Source organism: Phacochoerus africanus, chromosome 6 (genome assembly GCF_016906955.1).
Source record: "Phacochoerus africanus isolate WHEZ1 chromosome 6, ROS_Pafr_v1, whole genome shotgun sequence".
Taxonomy (NCBI): domain Eukaryota; kingdom Metazoa; phylum Chordata; class Mammalia; order Artiodactyla; family Suidae; genus Phacochoerus; species Phacochoerus africanus.
Genome location: NC_062549.1, coordinates 124,549,817 through 124,577,278, shown reverse-complemented (window position 1 = coordinate 124,577,278; position 27,462 = coordinate 124,549,817). Strand labels below are relative to the sequence as shown.

The 27,462-nt window shown below is 43.0% G+C and overlaps 1 non-coding gene across 1 annotated transcript; it reads left to right on the top strand.

Moving 5' to 3' along the window:
* Positions 1-2,852: 2,852 nt before the first annotated feature.
* On the top strand, positions 2,853-2,959 carry LOC125130188 (U6 spliceosomal RNA). Its single transcript, XR_007135684.1, has one exon. It is a non-coding gene; the product is annotated as a U6 spliceosomal RNA (small nuclear RNA).
* The last annotated feature ends 24,503 nt before the right edge of the window (positions 2,960-27,462 follow it).

The following is a 27,462-nucleotide window of genomic DNA, read 5'->3' as shown; positions in this document are numbered from 1 at the left end:
CCATCTGTATGTCTTCTTTGGAGAAATGTCTGTCTAGGTTTTTCTGCCCATGTTTTGATCGGGTTGTTGGTTTTTTGTTATTAAGTTGTATGAGATGTTCGTATATTTTGGAGATTAAGCCCTTGTCGGTTGCATCACTTGCAAATATTTTCTCCCAGTCCCTAAGTTGCATACAGACAGACTACTAATACAAGCGTATTCAAACAGCATTCCACAGTTCAGTTTGACTACCCCCTTCATTTAGTTTATGAGGCATGCCGTGCTCTCTCCCAAAGGGGAAAACTGCTTAGAGACATAATGCAGCAAGAGATGACCTCAGAGCCCCGCCAGAGCACAGTTCATTGGGTGGTTTGTAGTGTTTCTTTCCTTCTGAAGACCAGTATTAAATATTTCCCAATTCTCTTGAACACAAGAATAACCATCCTAATCCAGGAAGCAGCCGATTCTCTCAGACGATAGCAGAGCCCTTAAGAGAACCCATCTGTTTCCTCGCTGATTACCCAGAGTAAAATCCAGTTATCACCAACCCATTTAGAAAATGTCATAAGGGTTCAGACTCCATGTGAAGCATACGCCTTATCTTTTTCTGAGTTCTTTCCCCTTTTCTTTCTTTTTTTTTTTTTTAAAGTGTTTCCTATTTCCATGTAATGATTAAGAGCTATCTGGAGACAGATAAACTGTTTGGTTCTGCCGCTTTCGAGTTGTGTGACATCAGGCAAGTTACTTAAAATCTCCATGCGTCAATGTCATCTGTTTAGTAACAGGTTAATAAACCCGTGTGAGGATTAAACGAGGTTATGTTATGAAGTTCTCAGCAAAATGTCTAGCACTGAATAAGCGCTACATACACAGAGATGGCAAAAATGCCATGCGAGAGGCCATGTAAGGGTACTTTTTCTAATGAAAAGGAAAAACAAAAGGAGTTTTTTAAAATTCAAAGGTACAACTGAATAAGTAGATTTGTTTACAACCATTTTTGTGAAATTTGTTAATTGTACAACTTCATGGTCATTCAGCATCTTCAACAAACCTTCCCAAAAAACTTTAGGTAAAAGCTCATTTTATTCTTTTGGAGGAATAAGCTTTTCCACACAAATTAATTTTCTTAGTAAACAAACCTAGTCCATTTAAATGCCAACTCTTATAAAACTTTTGAGATCATTTTGAACTGTGGCACCCAAGTCCTAATGTTGTTAAATAGATTATAATGAACTCAATTTAACAATTTCTTCACTTTTTTTTCCTTTTTCTGTCTTACCCTGGCATTTCCCCAGCCAGAGGTTGGTTGAATCTGAGCCAGAGTTGCGACCCACACCACAACTGCAGCAATGCCAGGTCCTTAACCCACTGCACTGGGCCAGGAATCAAACTGGCACCTCCACAGAGAGAAGCCTACATTAACCTACTGCGCCACAACAGGAACCCCCAATTTAACAATTTCTTAGTGCTGTAGAAGACTACACAGGCACATATCTGGCCCCTTAGTAGTAGGCTGAGTATGGATTTTCATGCCAGACAGGGGAAGAGAACCAACCGCTGGGAACATATCCACAGGGGTAGGGTCAGAACTTGGCAATATGGACATGTGTTCAAACTATTTCAAGGTATCAGGCCATAGTTCATGAGAGCAGTTGTCAATGAGAAGCCCGAGGCAGCAGTTGAACATTGAGTTCAACTGACAGAAAATCAAACAGCTCAGGGGGAGAGAGCACCCTAGGACTCAGACCAGCAGGTCAGAAGTGGTATCTGGAAGGCCTGTCCCAAGACCATCAGCGTCTACGGCCACCATCTGTAATCAACCTAGCGGTGATCAACTGTGCCACACAGGCAACTGGAAGATAAAATTTGGCATAGAGGCCTAGGCAAAGGCCCAACTATTAGAATAGGAACATATGAAGAGAGGTAGAGTTTAGAATCTTTATCAAGATGAAACCAGTGGCAAGGATGACTTGATCCAAGGTCACAGACTATGGAGGTAGAATTGTTTAAAAATCTTTCTCAGGTGCGAGTTCCCGTCGTGGCTCAGTGGTTAGCGAATCCGACTGGGAACTTGAGGTTTCAGGTTCAATCCCTGGCCTTGCTCAGTGGGTTAAGGATCCAGCGTTGCCGTGAGCTGTGGTGTGGGTTGCAGGTGCAGCTCAGATCCTGCGTTGCTGTGGCTGTGGTGTAGGCTGGCGGCTATAGCTCCAATTTGGCCTGGGAACCTCCATATGCTGTGGGAGCGGCCCCAACAAAGACAAAAAAAAAAATCTTTCTCAGATGAAGCAACATTGGGTAATTTCCCCTAGGTCTTACTGTGAGGCTGCACAGTTGGAATTTTATCCCAGGCTATCTGACTCTCTACGTATTTCTGCTGTTTTGCTCTCTTCACTTCAAAATAAAACAAAACACAAAAACAGCTGGATTTGTTTTTCTGATTTCAAAGTCCGACTGTGCAATTCTAGAGTCACATAATTTATTGCCGGTAAGGAATATAAATACCTTAAGAATTAACTCTCATGGAGTTCCCTGGTGGCCTCGTGATTACAGGATCTGGTGTCACTGCCGTGGCATGGAAGGCTGCTGTGGCAAGGGTTCAGTCCCCGGCTGGGGAACTTCTGCATGCTGTGAGGACAGCCACAAAAATTTAACTTTCGTAAACTCCTAATCTAAGAGTAAATCTTTCAAAAGGAACCAATGTATCCTTATGAAAATAGCACAATTCAGTCTTACCCATTTAAAACAATACATAAATTCACATGCTCAAATTTTTTTCATAAGCTAAAAGCATACAGTTCAAAGGAACAAAGTTTTCTTGATATGAAAAACAGACTAACTGTAAGTCAACTATACTCTAATAAAAAATTAAGGAAGTGCTCACTTCGGCAGCACATATACTAAAATTGGAACGATACAGAGAAGATTAGCGTGGCCCCTGCGCAAGGATGACACGCAAATTCGTGAAGCATTCCGTATTTTTTATTGATCAGTAGAACAGGATAGAAAGCCCAGAATTAAACCCACGTACCTACAGCCAACTCATCTATGACAAAGGAGGCAAGAATACACAATGGAGAAAGGACAGCTTGTTCAATAAGTGGTGCTGGGAAAACTGGACAGCCACATGGAAAAGAACGAAATTAGACCACTCCCTAACACCATACATAAAAATAAACTCCAAATGGATTAAAGACCTAGATATAAGACCAGATACTATAAAACCCTTAGAGGAAAACATAGGCCAAATACTCTCTGACGTAAATGACAGCAACATCTTCTCAAATCCACCTCTTAGAGTGTTGATAATAAAAACAAAAATAAACCAGTGGGACCTAATCAAACTTAAAAGTTTCTGCACAGCAAAGGAAACCCTAAACAACACAAAAAGACAACCCACAGAATGGAAGAAAATCTTTGCAAGTGAATCGACTGACAAGGGATTCGTCTCCAAAATTTATAAACATCTTCTGCAGCTCCATACCAAAAAACAAATAACCCCATCAAAAAATGGGCAGAAGATCTAAACAGACAGTTCTCCAAAGAAGACATACAAATGGCCAAATAAACACATGAAAAGATGTTAGCATCATTCATTATTAGAGAGATGCAAATCAAAACCTCTATGAGGTACCACCTTACACCAGCCAGAATGGCCATCATCAAAAAGTCTACAAAAAATAAATGCTGGAGAGGGTGTGAAGAAAAAGGAACCCTATTACACTGTTGGTGGGATTGTAAATTGGTGCAACCCCTGTGGAAAACAGTATGGAGATGCCTCAGAAAACTAAACATAGAACTCCCATTTGATCCAGCAATACCACTCCTGGGCGTCGATCCAGAGAAAACCACGACTCGCAAAGACACATGTACTCCAATGTTCATTGCAGCACTATTTGCAATAGCCAAGACATGGAAACAACCTAAATGTCCATCGACAGAGGAGTGGATCCAGAAGATGTGGTACATATACACAATGGAATATTACTCAGCCATTAAAAAGAACGAAATACCGGCATTTTTAGCAACATGGATGGACCTAGACATTATCATGCTAAGTGAAGTCAGCCACACAATGAGACACCAACATCAAATGCCTTCACTGACATGTGGAATTTGAAAAAAGGACAGACTGAACTTCTTTGCAGAACAGATGCTGACTCACAGATATTGAAAAACTTATGGTCTCTGGAGGAGACAGTTTGGGGGGTGGGGGGATGTGCCTGGGCTGTGGGATGGAAATCCTGTGAAATCAGATTGTTATGATCATTGTACAACTACAGATGTGATAAATTCATTTGAGTAACAACAAAAGTCAAAAAAAATTAAGGAAAAAGAAAAATGGGCTATTATTAAGGATCAATGATCTATCCGGTTTCTTATTTCAAATTATTCTGAGATAATTATTATTTTTTTACATGTATTACAACAACAAATGGCATTCTGCTATAATTCAGATCTTTTAAACTTTCTAGTCTCTATTGTTGCCTTCCTGAGACTCAAATCTAAAGAAGGCTAAACCATCTTCTCTAATTGTGCATTTCCTCTTTCCAAAAAGCATTTCCTCTTGACGGCTCCATCAAAAATGTCAGTTCTGGGATTCTGAGTCATGATAGTGCTTTGCAGAAACAGGTAAAACAAAATCAAACAGGTAAGGAAAGTTGGAAATGGATGTCTGCTGGGCAGTGGGCCAGCCAGCATGAAAAAAAGAGGAGTGTAGTACACAAGAATCAAAGGGAAAAAACAAACAAACAACTAAGGGATCCAGAGGCCAAAGGCAGGCAAAATTCAGTGTGCTAGAAACTAGCAGCTACCAAGCTGACCAGAAGTCCCAAAGGAAGGCTTTAGGAGACCCGGGGCGCCCAAAGCCAACCTGGTGTTTAGGAACCCAGTGAGCAAGGAGGAGGAAAGGGGCAGCCTGTGCAGATCTGGACAGCAGAAATCATGCAACCAGGCGAGACGGTCCAAGCCGCCTCTCAGGACCTCAGGAGAGGCAGAAAAAAGGAAACTTAGTTGTCCAGGGAATACTGAGTTGGCCCAAACAGAAGAGGTCCTCCCTTTTCCTTGTTAATCAAAAGGTTTGACTCTATGGCTAGAAGCCATTGTCTTTTCACTGCCAGTCATTCGTATCCAGATAGCTGTTCACAGCACCCCGCCGCTCTCTTCCTGGGTGATGTGACGGTCTTCATTGGCTTCCACAGACGCTGCCCTGATTCCACGTGGCAGGAGGCTTACAGCATTTCAGGACAAGTTGAAAACTGCAAAGGGATCGTGCCCATTGACTCAGCTGGGTTGGGGAGCTTGCTTCTTAATAATCCCACACCAAGTTAGTACTTGTTGTGTCTACGCCATCCTAGTCTATCCCAGCGTCGGTCCGATTTTGTTCCAAAAGTGGTTTTCTTATTAAAACAGGAGTATTGACAGCTGGTACGGTGTAACCTTCTCCCTCTTTACAGAACGCTAACCGAGTTCCGCAGATATGAGTCTGGTGACATTGCCCTTCTCTTTATAAAGCAGGTCTCACAGAACCCACCCCTGCTGAGGCCATCTGGGGAAGCAGAATCTTGCATCTCTACAGGCATAAGGGTGTATCCGTTTCGCTTCCTCTTTTTCAGCTGGGGATCATCTCACATAGTTACGCACAGTTGGCCCTCCTTATCTGTGGTTTCCGCATCCAGATTCAACCAACAGCAGAATGAACATATTCGAACACAACTTCAGAAAGTTCCAAAAAGCAAAACTTAAATTTACAAATGTGAAGGCAACTATTTACATAGTATGTACATTGTATTCTGTATTGTAAGTAATCTAGAGATGACGTAGAGTCAACAGGAGGAGGTGTGGAGGTTATATGCAAACACTACACCATGTTATAGAAGGGTCTTGAGCAGCTGTGAACTGTGTTATCCTCAGGGGCCTGCAACCAATCCCTGGCAGACACCAGGGGTCAGCTGTACGCTGATAGTTAAATGACTTCGTGCTTCTGTCTCACCTGACTAGGCTGATAGCAGAAGATGAGTTTATTTCCTTAGAAAATAAGATTACTCGTACACTGGGTTCATAGAATGAGAACCAATGGATCCAGTTTTCCCTCCCCCCACTCACATTCACAGTCACTATAAGGTCAGGAACTTGCTGGCCACATGCATTCTTACAGACTCCTGGGATAACTGTTATTTACATGGATTTGGACCAGATGACCTGAGATTGAGTACCAGCTCTATAATTTCCTAGAGAAATGACTTTGGGTAAATTATCCAGTTTTTCTGGTGCCAGTTTTCTCATCTCTGAAAGACAAAAAAAAAAAAAAAATTAAGTCCCAGGCTTGTTGTGTGAATTAAACAAAATAATACATCCGAAAGTGTTTTGCATGTTGCAAGTTTTCTGTGGAGAGTAACACAGAGGTTAGGTAAAAGCCTTGGTACTGGGAGGGGAGGGGCCAATACTGATCCCCGCAGAGTAGCCGTTCAGATTTATTTACATTTGAGACTCTTCTTTCACAGTGCATAATTTTATTTTATTTTTTAAAAAAGCACACCACTCCCCAAGGGCCCTTTTTCTACAGATGGCTTTCCTCTTGAGTAGATGGAAATTTCCAGAGTACTGGTACCGAGAGAAAGTTTAGCTTAAATCCCCTTGTAGCTTTAATGGTAGCTGGATTGGTAGCATTACCATGAGCTTAAGGACCATGGTTTCACACCCGAGAAAATGGGCTTAGAGAGGCTGGATCATTTATCCTGGCTCACACAGTCACTATTTAACATGGTTCACTGGGTTCCACCTGTCTGCGGGCGCACAGTCTCAGCTACACCACCATCCCTCAGAAGCCTGCATTTCACCCCAGGGCTCCTCTTTCAGTTTCTCCATTGCACTGTGTTCCTTCCCGCCCCATGGCTTTTGCACACGCTTTTCCCACTCCCCAAAATGCTTCTTGCCTCTTCCTGTCCTCTCCCCAAACTTCTAGTTATCCTGCACATGTCAGCTCAGAGGAGTCTTCCCTGACTCCCAAGGCAAGTTGAGTCCACATCATATGCTCCCAAAGCCTACAATGGCCTGTAATTACATTTGTGAGATTATTTGATGAGTGCCTGTCATCACTTCTAGATTATAAACCCCTTGAGAGCTCAGGCTGTGTTTATTTTTTGTTTACCATCATAACCACAGAACTTAACTGTACACCCAGTACATAGTAAACTTACAATAAATATTCAAATGAATGAATAAACTAACTGGACATGGAGTTCAAATCTCACACCATTTTTCACTAGCCCAAAACACAATAGCTTGCTCTGGACAGTATTGAGTTTATAAGGTTCTGTGACTCTCATGGTCCCCCTAGAGTTGTGACACCAGAGTTTGATGTTAATATCAAGGACACTGGTATTAATATGGTATCATCAGGACCCTTATAGAAGACTGTGGAATCCTGGTTTGTATCATGTGAGGTCTAGCAAATTATGTGTGCCAAAGATAAAGTGAACCCTTAGTGCTATTTATTGTTTAAAAAAAGGATTTGGAGTGGTTTATAGAAATACAGATGAGGCTTGGATCATTGCTGTAGCTGTGCTGTAGGCTGGCAGCTATAGCTCCGATTTGACCCTTAGCCTGGGAACCTCCATAGGCTGCAAGTGCGGCCCTAAAAAGTAAAAAAAAAAAAAAAAAAAAAAACCAGATACTCAGGAAGAAACATAGCTTTTCCTATATTGTCATAGTGTCTAGATACTGTTCTTAGTAACGATTCTACACTACTGCAGTGCGGTGACTACTGTAATGTAGCTGTTTCTTAAAATATTTCTTAGTGTAGACTCAAGGCAAAATGCTAAAATGTAGGTCAGAAAAGGGCCATGTCATGAGGAAGCAGGGTGTTGGAACATGTGTCCCAAGACATCTCTCCAAGGATCTGTCCCCGCACCTGACAAAATTTCGAATGACTCGAGAATGGGTCTATTCCCAGCAGGCCGTACCCCCTGAGCATGATTTCTACAAGTGAACTTTCATTAATAATTCAGCATCAGCTAATTCAAGGTTGCATTTTCTTAGACAAGCCTGACGTGCTGAAGGTCTATGGTGTAAGTAAGCAAAATCAACCAGGAACTGACAGCTTTCATGAAGGACAGCGCCTAACCAGTATGCACACCTAAAGAGAGAGCCACCTGCCTTTCCCACGGAGGTGGGCGAGAAAATGCAGGGCCAAGGTCTTCCTCGGACTATATGTTTGGAGGATCCTCTCGACACACACACACACACACACACACACACACACACACACACACCAGGCATACGGCATGAAGTCTTAGCTGGGGAAAAAAGAGTTTTAATTACAACATAATAAATGCTTGTAAAATATTCAGACCACAGAGAAAGTCTCCTACCCTTCCCCCCGTTTTCCCTGCCCCTCGGTACCCACCAGGGGTGGCATCTTGTGTCTCCTTCCCAACCTTTGTGAACAACTTGAGGAAATCCCTGAGGATTCCAGGACCTGATGCCACCTACACTATAGCATGATTCTCTCTCTCTTTTTTTTTTTTCTAAGGGGAACGGATGAGATGAACAGGCTGTAACTGAGTTCCACCGAGTCTGCTTTGCATATTTGTTGAAAATCAGTTGTCCGTCATGTACACGTCTCCTTCTCAGTCTCTATTCTATTGTATCAACGTATTTATCCACCTTTACACCAATACCTCATAATCTTGAATAATGTAGCTTTATATTACCTTAAAATCAGGTAGTGTCTGGCTTCCAAATTTGTTCTTTTTTTCTCTTTTTAAAAATATTTTGGGGAGTTCCCATTCTGGCACAGCAGAAACAATCTGACTAGCATCCATGAGGATGCAGGTTTGATCCCTGACCTTGCTCAGTGGGTCAGGGGTCTGGCATTGCTGTAAACTTTGATTTTAGGTCATAGATGAGGCTCAGATCCTGCGTTGCTGTGGCTGTGGCGGAGGCCGGCAGCTACAGCTCCGATTCGACCCCTGGCCTGGGAACCTACATATGCCGCAGGTGCAGCCCTAAAAAGGGGAAAAAAAAAAAAAATTGGCCACTGAAGGATTTTTGCATTTCCTCGTGAATTTCAGTCAGCTTGTCAATTTCTATGAAAAAGCCTTTAGAAATTTTGTTTGAAATTGCATTGACTCATTAGAACAAATTGGGAAGAACTGACCTCTTAACAATATTTTGTTTGCTGACCCATTACAAGGTATAGATCTCCATTTATTCTTTCATTTCTCTCAACAATGATTCTAGTTTTCAGTATACGGGTCTTTCACATCTTATGTAAGATTTTATCCCTAAGTATTTCAAATTTTTGGACATATTTTCAACTGGAAATGGTATTTAAAACTTCTAATTTCTAATTGTTTATTGCAAATACATATGCATTTAATCAATTTTTTGTATGTTAATCTTGTGTCCTTACTAAACTCATTTATTAGTTCTAGCAGTTTTTTAGAGATTCTATCAGATTTTGTACATATATTATTATTTTACGAATAATATAAATATTATTGTGAATAAAGACAAGTTTACTCCTTCTTATCTGGATGTTTTTCCCCTTAACATACTGCTCTGGCTAGAACCTCTAGGATGAAGTTAAGTGGCGAGAATAAATATTTTTCTCTTGTTTCTAACCTTAGATAGAAAGCATTCTATCTTTCACCATTAAGTATGATGTTAGCTATAAGTTTTGTTGGGTTTTTTTGGTTTTGGTTTTGTTTTTTTGTCTTTTTAGGGCTGCACTTGCTGCATATGGAAGTTCCCAGGCTAGGGGTCCAATCAGAGCTGCAGCTGCCGGCCTACACCACAGCCACAGCAATGCCAGATCCTTAACCCACAGAGCAAGGCCAGGGATCAAACCCAAATCCTTATGGATACAAGTCGGTTTACTACCGCTCAACCACAACAGAACTCCTAGCTATAGGTTTTTGATGTAGGCCATCAGCAAGTTAAGGAAGTTCCCTTCTAATCTGTTTGTTGAGTTTTGATTGGCAAAGGATGATGGATGTTGAATGTTTTTCCTCCATCTTTTTTTTTTTTTTTGGTCTTTTGTCTTTTGGGGGCCACACCCATGGCATACAGAGGTTCCCAGGCTAGGGGTCTAATCAGAGCTGTAGCTGCTGGCCTATACCACAGCCACAGCAATGCCAGATCCGAGCCTACACTACAGCTCATGGCAACGCCGGATCCTTAACTAACTGAGTGAGGCCAGGGATGGAACCTGCAACCTCATGGTTCCTAGTTGGATTTGTTTCCATTGCACCACAATGGGAACTCCTTCTCCATCTATTGGGATAATCATATGACTTTCTATTTCAGTTTGTTAATATTGTATGTTACACTGATTGATTTTCAAATGTTAAACCAGCTTTGCCTTCCTGGAATAAACCTTATTTGGCTATGATGTATTATTTATCTTATATGTTGTTGAATTTTATCTGCTAAAAATACTTTTAGAATCTTTTCACCATGTTCACAAGGCATATTGGTCTATATATAGTTTTCTTGGAATGTCTTTGTTTTTGGTATTAGGATAATACCGGCCTTATAGATTAAACTGGGAAAAACTTTCCACTTTTCAATTTTATGAGAGAGTTTGTGCAGAACTGGTATTGTTTCTTCCTTCTATGTTGTTTAGAATTTGCCAGTGAAACAATCTGGGCCTGGAGTTTTTTTCCTTTTTTAAAAAATCATTCATTCATTTAAAAAAGTTTTACAAGGCGGACTGCAATATTCAGTGCCTTATTTGGATGTGTCTAGTGTCTTAGAAGACTGACCATTCTATTTCCTCCTACAAATGGACCTTGAGAGCTTTTGGACTTTTATTTATAGGATAGTTTTTAACCACAGATTTAATTCTTTAATTGATATAGAGCTATTTAATTCCTTTTCTGAGTAAATTTTAGTAGTTTGTGTCCTTCAAAGAATTTGTATATTTCATCCCTATGCTGTTGAGTTATTAGGTACAAAGTTATTTATTATATTCCCTTATTATCTTTTTAAGAACTATAGAATCTTTACTGATGTCAACACTCTCATTCTTGATATTGTATTTCTCTGTTTTTCTTCCTTGTATTTCTCTCAGAGTTGTATTTCTCTGTTTTTCCCTGACCAATCTGGCTACAGATTTACTAATTTATCAATTTTATTGATCTTCTCAACTAGCTTTTGGTTTTATTGATTTTCCTCTTTTTTGGTATTCAATTTACATTCATTTTTATCTCTATTATTTCCTTTTTCTTTTCTCTGGGTTTAATTTGCTCTTCGTTTTCTAGTTTCTTAAGGTAGTTTCTTAAATTTCAAAGGTCTTTTTTTCTCTTTTGTTGTTGCTGTTTCGGAGAGTAAATCTAGTTTGTGTATCCCATCATGCATGAAAACAGAAGTCAGATTTAGTTAATGGTAATTAGCTCTTCATCAAAGTTTTATTGATCATAGAACCCAGATCTTTCCTTCTGTGTGTTGTCTAGGTCTCCAGATTCCAGATATTTGATACCAGTATTGTCAACTAGGCATCAGACCAGTAAATTGGGGTTTTTTGCTTGTTTTTCATTTGTTTCTCTGGACAAAATTAGAATTAATGGTTGTTTTTCACTGAAAAACCTCTCCTTTTTATATTTTATGGCCTTTCTTTGTATTTTGTGATCTTAGAGCACAAAGTATTTCTGGGGATTGAGGAAAATAACAGCATGCTTGATAATTCAAGTGAACAAATTATGCTTTTTTAAATTCCAAGGATCTAATGACACTCTAGGGTTTATCCACATGTACTCTGGGGAATAAGCGATGGATTCCATAGCTCAATGGAATAACAAGTGATGGTATCTAGGGTTCTGAGTACCCAGTTGGCCCTTTAGGAGGTCATTTTGGCATTCTTTGAGCCTGGCTGCATCTGAATGATGTGGCATGTGATATGACCAGTGGAATCCACGGTCATAGGTTCATACCTGCACCTTTGCCCTAAAGTAAATCACCTGAACAGGTATCATGCTGTTTGGGACCCTATGCCTCTGGCTCAAGCATTTCAAAAGCCTCTAGATACTGGTCCTGGCTGAAGCTCTATTAGTAGGAAAGGAAAATTCATTCCTGGATTAGGTATTCTCTTTGTAAGAGGGACCAACTAGCGCTTTAAGAATAGGAGTGTTCCAATGTTCGGGGTGATTTCTTTGAGGAATAATATTACATTGGAGGCATAGTGTTGGTCTCTGTTGCTGACACATTAGACATTCAGAGGCACTGGTAACTAGATTGTTAAACATGAGCTCGTGCTGATAGCACCATATGTAGCCTCCACCTGCCATATGACTATTCCATTGACGTGGCCATCATATCACTCTGGGATTGCTGCTGGTGATGTCTGATCCACATCAACTGCTTGAGCCAGTTTGTCTACAGGTTGTTTAGCGTCTGGTGCCTGCTTTCTGATGGTATTGACATGTGATACAAAAATCTTCACACTCGTGGAGTTCTCTTGAGGTTCAGTGGGTTAATGGTCTGGTGTTGTCACTGCAGCAGCTTGGTCGCTGCTGTGGCGCAGTTTTGATCTCTGGCCAGGGAACTTCCGCATGCTGTAGGCGCAGCTAAGCCCCCCACTCCCACCCCCCAAAACCCAAACAAACAGATCTTCACATTTGTCCTCCTCCCGCATTTTTATAACAGTCTTCTGCCCAGAACTCTTTGTCTCTGGTTTCAACAAAACAGCCAAGTCATTGCCCACAACTCACGAATCTATACGTATTCTTGTTTCAGGCCATTTCTCCTTCCATCAGAGAGATAATCAGGTACTCTGTTCCCAGCTCTGTCATTTGGGAAGATATGCCTTCTCCACTGTCTTCCTGGACCAACTCTGAATGTGGCTATAATGCAGCCAACAATTTCTAGCCTGTATATACTCAATGAGTTGACCCATCTAAAAACCAGTCTTGGGCTTTTCACTCAGCTTTACCTGTTCATCTGGAACCCTTCACTAGGCCATGGGTACAAGCCATGGGAGGAGAACTGGTGTAACATGAGGGTCTGAGACATTTGCTCATACTGCTTATTTGTGCCCTCTGATCATGCCTGAACTTGAGTCTGGATATTCTATTTCCATCTTACAGAGGATGCTACTAAGCAATCTTTAAAAAAAAAATTTTTTTTGTCTTTTCTAGGGCTGCACCCTTGGCATATGGAGGTTCCCAGGCTAGGGGTCAAGTCAGAGCTGTAGCCGCCGGCCTACGCCACAGCCACAGAACGTGGGATCCGAGCCACATCTTTGACCTACACCACAGCTCATGGCAACGCCAGATCCTTAACCCACTGAGCAAGGCCAGGGATCGAACCCACAACCTCATGGTTCCTAGTTGGATTCGTTAACCACTGAGCCATGACGGGAACTCCCCCATCCAGCGCTCTGACTTGGTGTAATTGACAGAACATAGCTTTGAGGGGAAATTCTAGATGCATAAGTCCTTTGACGTTCCATAGTCAAGCATTCTGCCTTTACCAAAGTAACTTGCCCTCTGCAACTTGCCAAGAACTGTTTTGCCAATGATATGTAATTCTCTGCTGTGGATAGCATGACCTTTCTCCAAAATCTCAGGGGCCAACCATGTGATTCTCCTGCTGGGGTTTTCCAAAGGCCCTTACTGCATTTTTTTGATACCACTACCACCTCCAACACCATAGGGCCTGCTGGATCATATGACCCATGTGGCAGGGCTGATGGTGCCACAGTGTGGACCTGCTGGAGTATATTCTTCTGCTCTGAGCCCCCTCAAAACTGACATCCCTCCATGCCATCCAACATATGGGCAGGAGCAATATGTTGCCTCCAGAACCCAAAGAGACTTCCAGTCTCTATGCTTCCATCTTCATGGTGATGGTGAAAGATGTTACAATTTGTATTTCACTTTGAAGGGATTGTTCTGGTAGCCCTTTACCACTGGACTCCTAAAAACGGAATTGACTGGTCTCTGAATCTTCGTGGAATTTCTCTCCCAACTCTGGAATGCGTGTGTCTCACCAAGGCACCCGGCCACCTCCGCCTGACCACGAGACACCCAATACGCAGTGAGTTGCCCATTTTAACTGGCAGTGGTCTGAGCCACAAAACTGTGAATTTGGTGAGCCAAGCATTCCATCACCAAGGAGAAATGGCATGTTCGAGATCAGACTGGGGGTTCCTGTTGTGGCTCAGGGGATAACAAACCTGACTAGTATCCATGAGGACGCAGGTTCAATCCCTGGCTTTGTTCAGTGGGTTAAGGATCTTGCATTGCCACAAGCTGCAGCATAGGTCACAGATGTGGCTCAGATCTGGTGTTGCTGTGGCTGTGGCTCTGGTGTAGGCAGGCAGCTCTGGCTCCAATCTGACCCCTAGACTGGGAACCTCTGTATGCCACGAATGCAGCCCTAAACAGAGAAGAGAAAAAAAGACAAATTCATCCCACTGGGCATAACTTTGACCAGTACATCTTATGGTCCATTTGCCAAGAGAGATGGACTGAAATGTGGATTTACATAAATTCAAGGACAGGGGCTAAGGGTTTAGTCACATGCTCAGAAACTTGGAAGGAAGAACAGAACACCAAGGCGTCGGTTGCTGGAGGTTTAGGGAGGATATATATGAATGAACACCTGGGAATGATTCCAGAATGTGAGACTATTTGTGTCCTTTGTGAATGCCCATCAGATAGCCTTTGCAGTAGGAGATATTCTGAATAGTCAGGTGAACAAAATTACCCGTTTTGAGGCTCTCAGATTCTTTACCCAAACATGTCAGTACTTGAAAACAGACTCATGGAAAGATTCATGGTGTCAGGGGTGCAGATTATTCATAGATGTAATATAGGGCTCTCTTCAACAAAGCTAACCTGGCTACTACCAGTGTTTTAGTCATGGTCTTGAGCCCTCAATTCAGTACTATACTCAGCAGAACACTGCCACCTGGTGGCAGGTTGATTATACCGCCCCTTTCTACTGGTGTTCATAAAGAATAATTTAGTAATTTGTCCTCATTGCAACAGAAATTTATTCTACATAATCTTTCTTCCTACCATATGTCTTCCAGAAATGTTATCCATGTACTTGCTTAATGCTGCGTTCACCATCATGGTATACCATACAACATTGCTTCTGATCAAGGAACATATTTTGCAATTAAAAAAAAAAAAGATAAGACTGTGATTATGGGATTCACATGTAGCCTGTCTTCAGCAATTCTTAACAGAGTAGTGTCATTCAGGGTAATCTACTCAAAATCAATGGAGGGATGGAGTTCCCGTTGTGGCTCTGTGGGTTAAGAACCTGATGTCTTTATGAGGATGCATGTTTAGTCCCTGGCTTTGTTCAGTGGGTTAAGGATCCCGGGTTGCTGCAAACTGTGGCATAGGGCACAGATGCAGCTCAGGTCCAGAGCTGCTGTGGCTGTGGCGTAGGCCTGCAGCTGCAACTCCAATTTAACCCCTGGCCTGGGAACTTCTATATGCTGCAGGTGTGTCCCTAAAAAGAAAAAGAAAGTAATAGAGGAATGAGAATGGGACCCAGCTCCTGGGAAATGGACTAGAAGGGAAGAGGTGGGAAAGCAGGATGCCGCCTTCTAGCTGGGGCTCTAAGGGCAGCTCTCTCCTGCGGTGCCAGATAAGGATGCAAAAGCCAGGAGACTGAGCGAGAAGAGATACAGAAGCAGAGAGAAGAGATGTAGAAGCATATCCGCCTTCTCAGCAGGGTTTTCAGGGTTTATGCTCAGCTTGGCATTGTAGCATTTATGGTTCCTTTCAGTGGGAAAACAGCTAAATCCATTTTTAAACCTTGCAAGGTCCATAGGGAAGAAGGACACAACCTATGAAATCTCAATGTTCATGAAACCAGGACCTTAATTTTTCGGAAGGAATGGAGATGTGTTCGAGAGAGGTAAGGAGCGAGGGGCTGTATCTCTCTTCTCAACCGCCTACCGCTGTGCTTCTCCCTTTAAAATCTCTATACCGGAGTTCCCATCGTGGAGCAGTGGTTGACGAATCCGACTAGGAACCATGAGGTTGCAGGTTCGGTCCCTGCCCTTGCTCAGTGGGTTGACGATCCGGCGTTGCCGTGAACTGTGGTGTGGGTTGCAGACACTGCTCGGATCCTGCGTTGCTGTGGCCCTGGTGTAGGCTGGCGGCTACAGTTCCGATTGGACCCCTAGCCTGGGAACCTCCATATGCCGCGGGAGCGGCCCAAGAAATAGCAAAAAAGACAAAAATAAATAAATAAAATAAAATAAAATAAAATCTCTATACCTCCACGACCTGCCTCACCATTGATACTGCCCAATAAAGAAGTGAGATTACTGGCAAACACACCGCAGAATAGGCAGGAAGGTAAGCTTCATGCCTTAAGCCCTAATAATGTAATCTTCCTGGCCTTTGGTCTCAGTACCGTGACAAAGCGAATACTTTGGTGAGTGGTGCCCAAACCTGGAATTTGGCTTTAGGCCAGTCCTAAGGGCACAGGCTCCAGCCATTGGGCCTGTGTCCTCTGGCATCACCTGGAGCAGGCCAGTTCTCACTCCTTCCTTAACCCTGTGGGGCACGGGGAGTTTAGGCCGGCTGCCCAGAGAATTACACTGTGAGTTAAAGTCAGTTCAGGTGGAACGGAAGAAGCCCGAGGCAGACGAAAATCCCTGACTCTAGGAGGCACTCATAGGGAGACACAAAGCTTAGATCATTTCTTGACTCCGCTATATCAGGAGCTGGCCAGACCCCTGTGTTTTTTACCTGATCAGCCACCTTTTTTTGGTTTTTAGGGCTGCACCCACAGCATATGGAGATTCCCTGGCTAGGGGTCAAATGGGAGCTGCAGCTGCCAGCCTACACCACAGCCACAGCAATGTGGGATCCGAGCCGTGTCTGCAACCTACACCACAGCTCACGGCCACACTGGATCCTTAACCCACTGAGTGAGGCCAGGGATCAAACCGGCAACCTCATGGTTACTAGTTGGATTCATTTCCACTGCACCATGACGGGAACTCCTGATCAGGCATTTTGTAATGTCCTGGAATTGGGGGAAGTGGAGGGGGTTAAGGAGAGCTCCAGGGTTGCTCTGGGAGGGGAGGTGCATCTTAGGCTAGTTATTCCAAGGCTCAGATACTCTGGAAGGATCTGGAGGAGCACACGGATGTCAGCAAGCTCAGCCCAGTGACACCTCTATTCTGTGCCTGGAAAAAAACCTTTGCATAGGCGAGCCAGGGGGATGCCAAGATGCCTATTTTCCAGCACTGGTTCTCTGCTCTCCCCGGTGCCGTCATTCAGCAGATCCACTGGGTGTCATGGGACTGTCTCCATAGTTTACGTCTTTGAGCATTTTTCCCGAGTCAGGATGCATTGATGGCAAACACTTATTTTCTTTAATGTCAGCCCTTTAATCATTTTTATCATTTACTACTAAGTCTTTGCCTCTACCCTCTATACTCCCTGGTTTTTATTTTATGAAATAGCTTTTTTAAAGCAATTATTCTGATGAATTAGCCATGGTTTTTCCGCCATCGCCTTTATTGCTTGAAAAAAAATTATTTCCTTAGAGGCACATTATGCCTAACTTTTTTTGGGGGCCTTTTTAGAATACTTTTTGTTTTTATTAAAAATGATTTTTAATAATAGATTGATCTCATCAGGCAGTTTTTTTTTGTTTGTTTTTTGTTTTTTTTTTGTCTTTTTGCTATTTCTTGGGCCGCTCCTGCGGCATATGGAGGTTCCCAGGCTAGGGGTCTAATCGGAGCTGTAGCCACCGGCCTACGCCAGAGCCACAGCAACGCTGGATCCGAGCCGCGTCTGCAACCTACACCACAGCTCACGGCAACGCCAGATCGTTAACCCACTGAGCAAGGGCAGGGACCGAACCCGCAACCTCATGGTTCCTAGTCGGATTCGTTAACCACTGCGCCACGACGGGAACTCCTCATCAGGCAGTTTTAATTCTGTTTACTATTTATAAATATGGGAAGTGATTAATATTCAGTTTTCCTTTTTCTATCCATGTCCCTTTCTAAAAATTAGGTCAAGATAGTTTGCCAAGAAAAAAGAAGGCCGACTGCAAAAAAAATCACTGCTGAGATTTGACTGAAATTTTGCAAGAGTGTTCAACAAAGCCATTGATGCTGCAGACGTCACTGTTCTTAGGACTCTTAATCTTGAGACTGAGACGTTAGGAGACTCATCTGTTGCCAGGAACTTTAGTTTTTCTGTTGTTCATAAGCCCAGAGAATCTCACTTCTCTTCTTGGTAAGATATAAAACCCATAAACCCATAGCTTCTTCCTTTCACGTGTTCCCCTATTGGATGTTTTGGAAAGAAGGAAATGAAAAATATATATCTATCTGCCACCTACCATGTTACTTGTTTAACATATGAAGTCTCAAGTAATCCTCATAATGACCCCCATGGCCCACATCTGACAGAAAATTTAAGCCCAGAGTAGTTAATTAATTGAAGCAAAATCACACAGCTGGTAAGTTAGCAGCATGGGATCCAAACTCCGATCGGCCTAATTTTAAGGCCTGAGCTATGCTATTGCTCAGAAAAAGATAAGGATCACTTCATAAACAAGGCAGTGATCAGCAATAAATGTTTTATCCAGATGCCCACACAAATTAAAGGCCAGAGCAAAGCAAGGAATTATAAAGTATAAACCAGGCCAGCTGAAGTTAGGGAGATGTGGATTTCAGAGGTTGGGTTGGACACTGGGCAGGCTCTGGGAGTGTGGAGATGGATTTGGCTGCAGAGGAGCGTGTGGGCAGAGAATGAGTCCTATCAGGAGAAACCTGGAAGACATCATGCTAATGAAATAAGCCAGACAAAGAAAAACAAATACTGTTTGATCGCCTTTATATGTGGAATCTAAAAAAAAGGAGAAAATGTTGAACTCACAGAAGCAGAGAATAGAATGGTGACTCCCAGGGGCTGAGGGGTAGGGGTGGAATACAGAGATGCTGGTCAAAGGATGCAGGTGTTCAGCTATGTTGCGTGAAGAAATCTAGAGATGCCATGAACAGGCATGATGACTATTCTGGTTTTTAGCCACGTCCGTGGCCTGTGTTTGTTCCCAGGCCAGGGATCAAACCCAAGCCACTGCAGTGACAACAAGGAATCCTTTACCACTAGGCCACCAGGGAACTCCGTGATAATTATTATTTTATTTTTTATTTATTTTTATTTTTTGTCTTTTTAGGGCCACACCCATGGCATATGGAAGTTCCCAGGCTAGGGGTTGAGTTGAAGCTACAGCTCCCGGCCTACACCACAGCCACAGCAACGCCAGATCCGAGCCATGTCTACGACCTACACCACAGCCCACTGCAACACCAGATCCTTAACCCGCTGAGCGAGGCCAGGGATCAAATCCGGAGTTCTCGTGAATAGTAGTTGAGTTCATTACCGCTGAGCCACAAAGGGAACTCTGATTATTCTTAATAATACTCTATTGAACACTAGAAATATGCTAAGAGATAGATTTCAGGTATTCATCACTTTAAAAATGGTGAGTGTGGGGAGATGATATATTAAGTAGCTTGACGGTAGTTATAATTTCATTATATATATCTATAGCAAATCATCATGTTACACTAAAATACGTAATTTTAATTAAAAATAAAAACAAAACTTATTTCATAAAATGCTCAAAATTGTGAAAAATGTTATATTTAAGTTATAAATTAAAATTTTTAGTGCAAAAAAGAATGGTATTAAATATTTAGCACTAATACGAACATATTAAACCTGTGCTTCTCAGGAATTTGACAATCGTTAAGGTCATTTCTCTATTTTTCCCACCATCTCTTCATTCTCCTGTTTTTTCTATCATTTCTCGCCTTTAAACAATTATACTTTAGAACTGGATTTTTTTAGTTCAATCGTATTTTCATTAAATAGAATTTTCTGTTCTCTTTTAAAACAAAAAGGTAAAATTAAGTTGCCTTTGGGGTCTAAGGTTTTTAATTGAAACATTTTTATAGTTACTGAATGTTGACAGAGCGTTCGGCAGCCAAGCTTTCCCAAATTCTTCATACAGCTTTTCCTACCCCATCCTCACTTCTTTCTCAGAGAGGACTTTTGTAGGTGGGGCGGCGGTGGCAGGGGCAGAGCCGGAAGAGAAGAGAAAGGACAGCTTCCACTGTCTTTGTGCACCCCTCACACTCTTGCTCTTGACTCGTCCGCATTACTAAGCTCAGGCGGCAGTTCTGCCCCAATCTTTGAAAAACCAGCTTTCTAAAGCAGAGAGGAAAAACACTTCATTTCTTTTAACTTGGAGACAAATATTCTACTTAAGAAATCAGATCGACATTTATACAGACTTGAAAATGCTGTGACATTTTGGGGAATTGCTGGGCTCCAGTAGCTGTCTGAAGCTGGGAAACCAAAGAAACTGCCAGATGATATTTTCACTCAAAGGAGAGAAGGGGTACAGAAGGGAAGGGAATGTGGATTCACAGCTGAATATCTGGCTTCGACGCTAAACCTCCCTGACTAAGAATGTGCTTTCTTGCTCCTGTTTTTGGTGTAACGCCAAGGGAACTGTCAGACCACAAATAATCACTGTTAACTTGCCGTGGAAACCAGAGCCAGTAAGAAAAATATGGAAAGCCTGTTCCAGGATCATAACATTTTAGAAGGCAAAGAAATAAGATACCTGGCTAACCTGTTTTACTAGGTTGTAGATGGAAAAATGTGCTGACCAGCTGAATTCTGAGCAAGCATGATGACTTTTCCACGACTTGTCATGGATTTTAAAAAGACAATGTGCTTAGAAAAACAAATCTGCTGTAACTTGGGTAATAGGGAAAACAAAGGCAGAAAGCTTCCGTAGCTCAGATTCATGATGCAGCAAAATAATTTTATCTGGCCAGATCTTCTGGTTCTGATGCATTCAAGCTCCAAGGAGTTGCCTAGGTTGCAGAAAACAACCGTCGCTTGTGCAGGATGCAAATGTCTTTGAACTTCACTGCAAATGCAAACGTCTTTGAACTTCACTGCAAAAGTCTTCTCTGTATCTTAGAAGATCTTGCTATAAGCTTGGCAAAAGCTTCAGATTTCAAAAGGTTATTTTTATCAGAATTTACAACTAAATATCCTGAGTAGCAGGGAGGAAGGGGTGGAGGGACTTCCTCCAACAGTAGAGAACATTTTCCTTCTTCTATTTTTATTTCTCAATTAAAATGCTTGAGGAGGTCTCTTGTGGCACAGTGGGTTAAGGATCTGGCTTTATCCCTGCAGAGGTTTGGGTCCCTGCTGTGGCACAGGTTTGATCCTTGGCCCAGGAACTCCCGAATGCTAAGGGCACAGAAAAAATAAAATTAAATTAAAATGCTTGGAATCCTATCCCTATGCGGGCTAAGAGGTGAGATTCTGAACTGTTAATGTGATTGGCTGAGCTCCAGCAGGGACTTCTGTTTGTCCACTTCTGCCCTTCACCCGCACTCACACCTGGAGGCTGACTTAAACACACCACAGTTTCCAAGCCCCCTGGCTCCTGGCTGGGGTTTACCGATGGGGATCCCAGGCAGTGGACTCCTGAGAGAAAGAAAAGTGCGACGGGAAATTTCTACTCCCCTGGCTTCTTCCCTGTGAATTCCTTGACCAAAGAGTACAGGTCAAAGTGTATGGCCTTCTCCATACGACTTTCTTCTTCTGCGTTCTGGTTACTTCTCTCTCCTCTCGTCCCATCTAGTTGGGGCCTGAGGTTATTCTTGTGGTTCCCCTGCACCCTGCCCATATTTTATAAGCAACGCTTCATCAATAAGCTCACTTGGAAGTATTCTTAGTACAACATCTATTTTCTGCTGGTTATCCTGCAAGGTCTATCACAGTCCTCTAAGGACACTCTAAGATACTCTGGGATGAGAAGCAGGGACTGACTCTAAGACAACATCCCAACCCTCCGATGAACCCCATTTGCCAATGTCTCTTGTGCACTGCTCATCTCAGCCTCTTCCATATCCCTGCTCCCCAACCTGCCAGTCATTACATCATCCTTCTCCCTCTATGCCCACTGCCACCTCCGTAGGGCACACCACCGCCACCTCCCACTGTCAGCCTCTGAATCTCACCCACTAGGGCTCGGCACTTGCCCTTCCTCCCTCTGATCTGTCTCCCATATTGCAATCAAAGTACCTTTTGTAAACTATGCATCGGATCATGAAGATGATGGCCGGAGAGATCACGTTTAATAAATACACGTTCACGAGGGAACAAGTAATGCTCCCCTCAGGCTTAATATCCCTCTGTGGTTTCCTAGTGCTCTTAGGCTCAAAGTCAACAGTCTTACAAGGCACACAAGGCTTCAAAGGCCCTATAATATCTGATTCCCATTGACCTTGCCAGCTTCATCTTACCCAATGGCTCCTCCTGTTCACATGGGCCTCCTTTTAGTTCCTAGAGTGAGCTGTGCTCTTCTGGCCTCGAAGCTTTCCCACTTGTATGTCCTGTTCTAGAAGTTTTCTGTTCCTTTCCTTCTTCCCTCACCCTTCCAGTCTCAGTGTGAATGCCATTCGCTCAGAGAAACCTTACCTGGACGTGCTTCCGCCCCTCCGAGCAGACCAAGATCCCCCATTCTTCTCTTTTGCGGCACACATCCCAGTTAAAATCAGTCATTTGTGGGCATGGTCACTCGATGTCTGGTGACTTCTCCCACTTCCACCCTGGCCTGAGCATCCGCATCACTCATCTGAGTAGCTGACATAAGCTCCTAGCAGGTCTCCAAACCTCTACTCTTGCCACCTCTCAGTGTTCCTTCTCCACACAGCTACTGGAACAACCCTTTCCAAACATACATGGGTCATATCATGCTGTGCCCGCCTCTCTCTCTTCCTGTCCAAGGGCTCCCTACCCCACTCGTTCTGGCCTCCCTTCTGCACCTCCCACCTCTGTCCACCCCTCACCATAACGTCTAGTGTTTTCTCCTTCTTTCTCATTTTCTTTCTGAAATTTCTAATGTGAATGAACAGTTTACGATGAGTTCATGGGCTTCCCTGTGGACAGCTGTTGGTTTTGTTTCCCAAACACCTATTTCCTATTCTTTTCGGTAACTGCACTCCCCTTCCTTAACAGAACTCTTGCCACCCCAGTCCCAACACTGTCTCCCCTCCCCACCCTCCTAGTCACGTGGGACCCTAGTGGAGAGAAAGTAGACCAAATCTTAAATTAAGCAACACACAAATAAGAATTTCTTCAATGCTTCAAACCCATTTATTTATTTAACAAACAATTATTGAGCACTTTCTATGCTACCTACCTACTCTGCTAAGAACTGGGGAAATATATAGCAATGAACAAAGCAGACATAAATACCTGCCCTGGATAATTCTCTAACTCAGATAACATTAGCCATGTGATTGCTAAAATTCCAAGGCCTGGAGTTCCCGTTGTGGCGCAGTGGTTAACGAATCCAACTAGGAACCATGAGGTTGCGGGTTCGGCCCCTGGCCTTGCTCAGTGGGTTGAGGACCTGGCGTTGCTGTGAGCTGTGGTGTAGGTTGCAGACGCGGCTCAGATCGTGCGCTGCTGTGGCTCTGGCATGGGCCGGCGGCTACGGCTCCATTTGGACCCCTAGCCTGGGAACCTCCATATGCCTCGAGAGCGGCCCTAGAAAAGGCAAAAAGACAAAAAAAAAAAATAATTCCAAGGCCTAAAGAGGGATGCAGGAGTTGCCCTTGTGGCTTGGTGACTTAAGAATCCCATATGGTATCCACGAGGATTCGGGTTTAATCTCTGGCCTCTCTCAGTGGGTTAAGGATCTGGCGTTGCCACAAGCTGCGGCATAGGTCACAGATGAGGCTTGGATCTGGCATTGCTGTGACTGTGGCATAAGCCACAGCGTGCTGCAGCTTCGACTCCTAGCCCAGGAACTTCCATATGCTGCAGGTGCAGCCATAAAAAAGAAAAAAAAAATGGGGGGGGGGGGAACGCAGAGCATTTATTGGCTCCAGTAAAGACTTTTGTGATTAAATATCTTTTACCATAGAGTTTGTGGATTCTAAGACTAATCAACTCTACAAAGCATATTAAAAATGCAAGATTTTGGTGTTCCCATTGTGGCTCAGCAGTTAACGAACCCGATTAGCATCCATGAGGATGCAGGTTTGATCCCTGGCCTTGCTCAGTGGGTTAAGGATCCACCACTGCCATGAGCTGTGGTGTAGGTCGCAGATGAAGCTCGGATGCCGCATTGCTGTGGCTCTAGCATAGGCCAGCAGCTATAGCTCCGACTCAACCCCTAGCCTGGGAACCTCCATATGCCTCAGTGCAGCCCTAAAAAGACAAAAAGACCAAAAAAAAAAAGCAAGATATTAATAGAAAGAGACATTAAAATTCTATTCATTCAAAGAAATGAACCACTCTGCTGGTTAGAAATAATATGTAACCAGTTCTGAATCGAAAATGATTCTGGAAAGAAGAGACATGACACAAGGTCATACTCACATCTTTCCTCTCCACAGATTTTCAGAATATCAGCACAGCATTAAAAAAGAAAAGGGTTTTCAAAAAGAGAGAAATCATAGGCCTAGGAACCGAAGGTGCAAGGATATGATGAGTTTGGCATTGCAGAAAAAATGGTTAAGTGTTTCCATCAGTTTATTTCAGTAAAAGCCTTCTTAGCAGTAGTTTAATTCTTCCATTTTTATGATTAATTCTGTTTTATATCATGTTTTATTTGGTGCAGATAAATTGAAAATAAGAGAATAAAGAAGAAAAAAAAATCAGCCATATTCCTATCATTTGAAAATCAACTCCTTTTAATATTTTGGCATATTTGCCTTCAGCCTTTTTTCATGTTCATAGTGGTTTTAAAAATGTTTCTCTCTATCCCTGTCTCTGTGTCTCTGTCTTTGTCTCTCTGTCTCTCTCTTTCTCTCTCCCTCTCTACTCAAAATATTCTAAAATATTAGAACATTCGACTAGTGCTAAAGTCCATTTTTGAATGTTATCCCTCTTTGTTCCCAGAGGTAAACATTGTTTTTAATTTGACGAGTACGTGTATATATAGATACATATATATATACACGTATGTGTGTATTTATGTATGTATGTATCTATTTCTCGCTCTCTCTCTCTCTCTCTCTCTCTCTCAAATGGATCCTCAGGCCACTTACCCAATGCCAGTCCTGGGGAGGCGGCTGTAGAATCCACATGCCTAGATGAATGTCTGAATTATAGTTTAGGCCCAGCTGAAAGCCCCACTGAAAGTACATGCATACGGTCATTTTCCTGTAAGAAAATTATTTCTGGGAGTTCCCTGCTGGTCTAGTGGTTAGGAATTGGTGCTTTCACTGCTGCAGCCCAGGTTCAATCTCTGGTCTAGGAACTGAGATCCCACATCAAGCCATTGCACATGGCCAAAAAAACCCCAAAACAGTTTCTATTCCCTAAGATGAAATCAACTATTTTCCCAGCATGATATCATGATTTCCCAGTATCTCACCCTGAATGAATGTGAAGACCGTTGCTCTATCAGAGGCATTGCCATGGGGCAAAAATTATTCACAGAGTGACAGGTGCTGCTCCACATGCAGGGGTTCCACAGTGAACAAAGCCCTTGACCTCGTGGAGCCTTAATTCTGTGAGACAGACAATGAGCAATGAGGCCGGGAACAGCAGGTAGTGATCAATGGGATGGAGAAAAACAGCGTCAGGCAGGAAGACAGAAGAGGAGATGTCTGGGTGGGTCGAGGAGGCGTCTCTGGAGAGGAAACCCTGAGGTGACTACGGTGAGCGAGGGATTCAGAACAAATCAGCGTGATGTTTGACATGATCGGCCACCTTGGTACCCTGTGGTCGGTTACAACCCAATCCACTAGGGAAGAAATGCTAATAGACAGAATTGGGTACGTTTCCTTCCCCAACTATCTGTGTAGCAGAACATAAGAGGTCTCTGAGGAATCCAGTTCATTCTATACTCGGTTCACTAGATGACCAGAAGCATAAGCCAGAGATGACTTGGGGACTATGTGGGGCTGTTAGGACTTCCGGGGCCTTGGAAAAACTTGCAAGTAATTAAGAGTTTGTTGTTATACTTAAACCTCTCTCTGAACCTTTGGGCTAAGGCCTTGCCAGACCACCTGGGGTGCCCCCCTGGTGGACAGCTAGCCTGTGTGTCCTTCCACAAGCCTCCTGGCCTCAGAAAAGCACCCTTTTCTTCAGAGGCATATTATTCCAACTACCACCATGTAGTGCAAAGGCGCTGCCAAGTTCTTACAACTCCTGCCTTTGCTCACAATCAATGAGTCTGTGGGTGCAAACATGACCCAAACTGAGCCAACCTGCGTCTTTCATAACCTGGTCAAACGAGGTCAAATCACAAGCCAAGTTAGTTAGCATCCATCCTCGGGATTTTGGGGGATATTTTTGGTTTGGAATTTAGAGAGAAAAAATTCAGTCTAGAGGTAAAGCTGTGAGAGCACAGGATAGAAAGTTAACTGTCCATCCCTGCAGTGGTGGGAAACTAGGCTGAGGGAAGCAAAGAAATGAGAATGACAGTGGTGCTGCCTCCCTGCTTCCAGGCTTCCTTGGGTTCCAGCTACATCTCTTCTGCAGTTGTTAAGGCTGCTATCTCCCTGGTTGCCTGACCGGTTGTAGTCAGTTTCTGTTATGATAAGAAGTGTTCTAATATAAATATCTTCCCCCACATTGTTCTACGTTCTAAAATTATACTCACCCCAACTCCTGCTTCCTAATTAAAATTGCTCTCCAAGGTGCTAGGAGAGACTAATCTGATTGGCTACTGGAAGCCATTCATACTGAGATAGGGGCAATTTTAAAGCTTCCTCATGCTGATAATGCGGGAGACTATGCCTACGTGAGGGCAGGGGGTACACGAGAAATCTATACCTTTTCAATTTTGCTGTGAACCTAAGACTGCCCTTAAAAAAGAAATTCTATTTTTAAAAAAGCTTCCTTGGAGGCTTGACCTTGTGATTGAAATCTTTTTTTTCCTGCATTTTTTAGGGCTGTGCATGTGGCATATGGAAGTTCCCAAGCTAGGGGTCGAATAGGAGCTGTAGCTGCAGGCAGGCCACAGCTACAGCAATGCTGGATCCTTAACCCACTGAGCAAGGCCAGGGATTGAACCCACATCCTCATGGGTACTAGTAGGATTCATTTCTACTGAGCCACAACGGGAACTCCTGAATCTTTTTTTTTTAATTGAAGTGCAACTGAAATATAACATTAGGGAGTTCCTGTTGTAAAGAACCCTACTGGTATCCATGAGGATGCGGGTACAACCCCTGGCTTTGTTCAGTGGGTTAAGGACCCAGTGTTGCCATGAGCTGTGGTGTAGGCCACTGACATGGCTTGGATCTGGCATTGCTGTGGTTGTGGCATAGGCCTACAGCTGCAGCTCTGATTTGACCCTAGCATGGAAACTTCCATATGCCACAAGTGTGGCCCTAAAAAGGAAAAAAAAAGAAATATGGTATATTAGTTTGAAGTGTATAACATAGGGATTCAATGATATTTTTATAGATTATAATCTACTTAGTTATTA